Below are 6,847 nucleotides of genomic sequence, written 5' to 3'. Positions count from 1 at the left end.
TTGCTCTTTTACAAGTTTTATTTTTTCTATACCTGTAATATCACAGAATTGGAGGCAAGATATGGGGCCCTGAGATTCCAAATTTGGCCATTGGGTAATAAGATTCAAAAAGAATTAACTACCCCAAATACTTATTAACTAGTGTGGTAATTTAAACAAATGTCCACAGATATTTTGGTACTCCTTCCTCCAGGAAGTGGCACTTAATTCCCTTTCCCTTAAGAGTGGCTAGTATCAGTGAGTTGCCTTTAACAAATGGAAAGGGAAAAATAGTCACTTTACAATTGAGAAACCTGGAAGACAGCACTTTAAACAAATGGTTAAGGTCAACAGTAACAGTAATGCTTTTATCATGTGTTCAGGGCCAGCTCCAGTCATATGCAACCTGTACACCAGGCTCCATATTCAGAGAGGCCCCACACTTGTAATGTTTTGCTTTTGACTTCCTGAAATTCTTAATACTTTCGTCTTTGAATTCGTGGTTTGCAAATGAAGTCTCATAGAAAAATGGAACATGCATGGAAGCAAAGGAGGGTGCACAACACATGTGCCCACCATTCCTTGCCACTGTAATTGCATATAGCATTTGCTATCCCCATGAGCACAGGATACTGGTGGACCCACTGATGCATGCAAGTTCAGTGAGACTCAAAGCAAATATAAAGCAAGTATATTATATCCATAGCTGAGTAGCAGGAAACTGACAGCCCTTAGAGTTCATGCTGCTTTCCATTCAAACCACAACTTGCTTTGAATGCAGAAGGAAAGTATTGGTAGTATAAGAAACATGAATAACCAACTGTGGTGGCTTGGAACTGTGGATCCCAGGAAAACATGTTCTTAATATAAATCCATTTGTGTGGGTGTGAACCCATTGTAAACAGAACATTTTGATGAGGTTAATTCAGTTAAGGTTGGCCAAGTGAATCAGGATGGGTCTTAATCCTTTTCCTGGAAGCCTTATAGAGAAGCCTGCAGAGAACCCCTGGGAAGAAACCAGAAGCTGGAAGTCAATGGAAACTGGAGGTTCACATTTTCATTTTACACTGGGCCCTGCAAATCATGTAGTTAGCCCTGCATGTGCCTCTGATATTATGTGGTCACCATTTTGATATTCTCACCAAAAATGTTTGACTCTAGTCTAGTCATAAGTAAATGTCAAACTCCAAGCTGGAGAATCTCATCCATCAACCATGTGGGATCTGAACCCCCTCTTGATATAGAGGTGGAGTGGACATCACTAACCTGGGGTCCACAGGTTGGAGGAATAAAATATGGATTAGAATGAACTTACTGGTATTCTACTATAAAACTGTTGTGACTAGTAATGGAAGAAACTGTAGCATTGATCTGGAGAAAGTGGCCATGGTAGTTGCTAAGGGCAGGGAGAGGGAAGAAGAGATATGATGTGGGGACATTTTAGGACTTGGAAGTGTCCTAAATGATATTGCAGGGAGAGAATTTTGATTTTATATATCCTGCCATAACCCACTGAATGTACTAGGGAAGAGCGGAAACTACAATGTAAACTAAAATCCATGCAGTGCAGCAGAGTTCCATAATGTATCCACTAAATGGGGAAGTGGACTTGGCCCAGTGGTTAGGGTGTCCATCTACCACATGGGAGGTCCACGGTTCAAACCCTGGGCCTCCTTCACCCATGTGGAGCTGGTCCACGCGCAGTGCTGATGTGCACAAGGAGTGCCGTGCCATGCAGGGGTGTCCCCTGCGTAGGGGAGCCCCACGCGCAAGGAGTGCACCCCCTAAGGAGGGCCACCCAGTGCGAAAGAAAGTGCAGCCTGCCTAAGAATGTCACCACCCACATGGAGAGCTGACACAAGATGACGCAACAAAAAGAAACACAGATTCCCATGCCGCTGACAACAACAGAAGTGGACAAAGAAGAACATACAGCAAATAGACATGGAGAACAGACAACTGGGGCGGTGGGGGGAAGGGGAGAGAAATAAATAAATAAATCTTTGAAAAATAAATGCAATGAATGTGTCACAATGATGAAAGAGGTTGTTGATGTGGGAGGAGTAGGGGGGTGAGATGTGGGGTATGTGGGAATTTCTTATATTTTTTAATGTAACAATTATTGTGATCTATGTATCCTTTAAAAAAAGACAATTTAATAAAAAAGAAGGAAATGTCAGACAAACCCAAATTGAGAGTCATTCTACAAAATACCTGAGCACTACTTTTCAAATGTGTATAGATCATGAAAGAAAAGGGAAGACCAGTTGGAGGAGACTAAAGAGACATGATGAATAAATGCAACATGGTAGTCTGGATGAGATCCTGAAACAGATAAAGGATATCAGGGGAAAAACTGATAAAAGTCAAATACAGCCATTAGTTTGGTTAATAGCATTGTACTCATATGAATTTCTTAGTTTTGATAAATGTACCATAGGTATGTAAAATGTTAATATCAGGGGATCTGGATGACAGATATGACATGGGAATTCTATATTCTATTTTAGCAACTCTTCTGTAAATATAAAATTATTTCAAAGCAAAAAATTTTAATAAAGCATTAACTCAGGGTATATTACATACAGAGCACCACTATATTTCTCCATTAATCCTCATTACAACACTATGATAGATATAGATATAGAGATAGACGTAGAGATAGATATAGAGACAGAGATAGAGCTAGAGATAGATGATCTTCATTTTACAATAAGAAAGAAAACAAACTCAGATTGTCAAAATCACTGCCAAAGATCATAAATATCTAGAGTAGTGGCACTAGGTCTAAATGCCAAGTCCAATTATCTATTTCTTCTCTGAACTTACTTACTTCTCATTGTCATCCAAATAAAGTTCAAGAGCCTTGTCCTGAGCCTTGTAAACTAGTGTCTCTCAAATCTTGATTTAATTCTGGATTTATATTAATTTCCCTGGTATTCCTTCAAACATGTAAATACCACTGTATTGTTTCCCTTCTTGAAAAATTTAGCTTCTTTTTTATCAGTAGGCACAGCTGTATATTTTCCACTGTAGCAGTTTGGCATTGTTTATGAATTCCAAAAATAGTTATTGAATTATGTTTGTAAACTGGTCTGTCGGAGGGATCACTTCTAATTGATTAAATTATGATTAGGCCTTTGTTTGGGCTATGTCAGTAGGGCATTGCATCCCCACCCCTTGGTGGGTGGAGACTCACAGAGAAAAGACATGGCAAAGGACAGAGTTCGGAGTTTTGAGCTGGAGCCTGGGAAGTGAACACACAGGAGAAGAACCCAGAGGAATAGAGACAGCTCCTTAGACACAGCAGAAGCTCTGAGGAGAGAGACAGAGCTGTTCACCTGAGATTATACAGCTGGCCTTGTGGAGAGAGCACAGCAGCTGAGCCAGGAGAGAAATGGAGCCCTGGGAAGAGATGAACCCAAAAGTCTGAACTCTTGGCAGATGTCAGCAGTAATCTTGCCCCAACACATGGCAATAGACCTTGGTGAAGGAAGTAACTTATGCTTTATGTTCTGGTCACTCTAAGCTTCTAGCCAAAACAAATAAATAATAACCTACCTTTATGACCAGATTCATGTTTCTTCCCTTGCCTTTCATTCTCTGCCTGAAATATCCACAAACCCAAATCTTACTTGTTCTATATGGGCAAGCTCTAAATGCTCCTTTCTCATTGAAACCTTCCATTATCTTTCTTATAGAAATGGTCTCTCTCCCTCTCGTCAACATCCATGGCATTATATGAAATGCTATATGACTAATAATAACACAAGCAATAATAATACACATCATTAAATTTTCACTGTTGTCAAGCATTATCCTAAGTTTTGTGCATTTATTGTTTTCATTGAATCCTCCCAGCATTTCTCTGAGGTAGATACAATTGTTATAACAATTTTACACATGAAAAACCAAGACTTTTAGAATTTAAGTAAATTCTAAAAATAGTAAGACCATAAAATTACTTCATTTCTGAGTAGAAAAAAATTCTTAAAGGCCAACTAACTCAAGCAGCAATGAATACTTGAATGTTCTTTAGCATATGAGGAAACTAAGACCCACAGCAATGAATATAACTTTTCAAGGTTACAAATTAGGTCAATAGCAGAGATGGATTAGAACCCAGCAATCTCATCAGAGCACACTTGCCACCATGCCTGACTGCAATGTCATATATTTTGACTTATGAATATCCACAGACCATCAGGAGCAGTAGCAGAGCATTAAGGAAACTCGAGGAGGAAGAGCAAGTCCTAGGAAATGACCTGCTTTGGAGGATTCATGACCTATAACAGTGGTTCCCAAATTTTGGTTCCTAGACCACCTGAGGACTTGCTTGAGGTACAAATTCTCATTCCCATCCCAGACTAACTAAATTAAGAACACTGGGGTTGGAACCAGTAGCTCTCTAGATAATTATGATGCCTTCTAAAGTTTGAGGACTACTGTACTAGGGCAAATTCTAAGGAACAGATAAAAATGTGTGTTATCACCTGCAGCATATCTCTGAGGCTTATGGGCTGCTGTGGTTGGGTTGTTTTCTTGAGGCATCTGGTTTTCCTTTTACTTAATAAACTCACTAGTCCATTAGCATTTGAATCAGGAGGAACAGCTGAGAGAAACTTTTCCAGCTGGAGCAGGGTCAGCATCTTGGCTTTGGCTGCCTCAAATCTATTCTCCTCCTTCCTCTTGGGTAAGACTTGCCATATGGGTTCTCAGCATAAAAAGGTTAATGTAGAAAATTTAAGGGATTCCTTTTATGGCTATGAGAAACTTACAGTATTTTTCAGGCTTTTGTTAAATGAAGCTATGTTTTGATTTTCCTACCCTAACATGATAGATTGAACCATGTATTCCAATTCTTTGTTCCACTGTAATAGAATTGTATATGCTACCTCTGCCTTTGCAATGCCTTCTTCTGATGGTGGCATCTACTTTGCTACCCCATTGAAGTTGACCTTGGTATGGTGACTTGATTTGACCAATGGAATGTTAGCAGATGTGACATAAGCAGAGGCTTTAAACTAGCTTGTATATCATGATCCTCTTGATTTACTTAGATCTATCATAAGAACATTTTCCAGGTAGCTAAAGAGAATGATGGAACATGTGGAATATGTCTGAATCCAAGCCCACAGGTGATCCCAGATGAACCACAGCCAACTTATGTTCATGAGCAAGAAAATAAATGTTTGTAGCTAGAAGTCATGGAGATTTTGATGTGTATTATAAGCGATAATTGACTAACACATGAAGAATTTTTAAAGTCCTTGCAAAAATATTCACTGTGCCCATCCTTATCAGAAAAGAAAGAATGTTATCAGTCCCAGCCCCTTCATGAAGAGGTCTTAGGATATGACCATTATGATGCCAGAAAGACATCTGGTTAGGATGTGAATGTTCAGTATAGACCATTGCTCCCAAAATTAAAGCTCAAAGAAAATATCATATATCTTTTGAAGACATTAGAGAACTACATACACACAGAAGTCTATAAGAATTAAATTCCAGAGAGTCGAGCTCTTCCTACATGAGTGATAACTAGTGAATTTTTTGCCCCTGGAAGCATCTGTCATGTGTAGACATGAGCAGGTGGAAGATTATGACTGCTATAGGTAAGAAGAACCCAGAAAATCTTTTAATTTAAGATGGCCTGGTATGATGAACAAAATCTGTAGACTCTCCCAAATGCAATACTAGTTCTTCCCACTCACTGAATCTACCCCCACAGGACATTTACTGAGTACAAGGCAGGAGTTTGAAGACTGGATTGGAAAGAGAATAATCTCCCTTCATCATATGGTCCTCAAAGATAAAGGTCCTGCAAGAGAGAGAAGGGGCAGTCATACATTTAAGATACACCTTGCATTTAAGACATTTAAAACCAGAGGTAAACGGAAACTAAACAAAGCTGAAAGCCATTTCTGACCTAGCCCAACTAGTAATTGAATTTAATTGTAGTCATGAGTTCCTTACTCTAGTTTACTCTCTGGGGTAAAATAAAATTTACTGCAATTTCTATACTTGTTTAAAACACAATTTCTGATCTATAATAAAAATTCAATATGTTTTAAATGACAGGGATCTTTTACCTACAGAAAAGAGAGGGAAAAGTCAATAAAAGCAGACCCACAAATGACCCAGATATTGAAACTAGCAGATAATGACTTTAATTAACTATTAAAAATGTGAATAGAAAAGAAATGTAAATTTTTAAATTGTAGAAATTTAATAGAGAAAATATCAAAGTAACAAATACATAGTCTAAAAATGAAAAGTATAATATCTAATATTAAGAATAAACTAATATTTATTAATATTAACAGCATATCTGACTGCTGAGTAAAGGAACAGTGATATACATAAAGTATATATATATAAAGGATAATATATATAAAAGATATATAAATATAAAGCAGATCTGACACAGCTGATCTGACACGGCTGTATAAAGGAACAATGATATATATAAAAAATATATATATAAAAGATAATATATATAAAGGATATATATATATATATATATATAAAGGAACAGAGAACTAAAAAAAAAAATCCATTGGAATTATCCAAATGGAAATATACAGGAAAAAAATTAAAAGACCTATGTGATACAATAACACATGATATAATTGGAGTCCTAGGAGGATAATAATAGAACAAAAGAAATAATAGGAGAGACTATTACCAAAGATTTTCCAAAATTGATGAAAGAGATCAAACTGTAGATTCAAGATGATCTTTGAAATTCAACCAGGTTGATCATCCCAGCCAATCTCAAGGTGCACTAGGTATTCTAATTTCCCCTTGCTTCAGGATCTGTTTTCCCTCTGCTCACTCTGATGAACTGACCTCCTACTCTAGTGGC

The sequence above is a fragment of the Dasypus novemcinctus genome, chromosome 8 (assembly GCF_030445035.2).
Source record: "Dasypus novemcinctus isolate mDasNov1 chromosome 8, mDasNov1.1.hap2, whole genome shotgun sequence".
Taxonomy (NCBI): domain Eukaryota; kingdom Metazoa; phylum Chordata; class Mammalia; order Cingulata; family Dasypodidae; genus Dasypus; species Dasypus novemcinctus.
The sequence above is the reverse complement of the archived record's forward strand: the minus strand, read 5'-3'. Positions refer to the sequence as shown.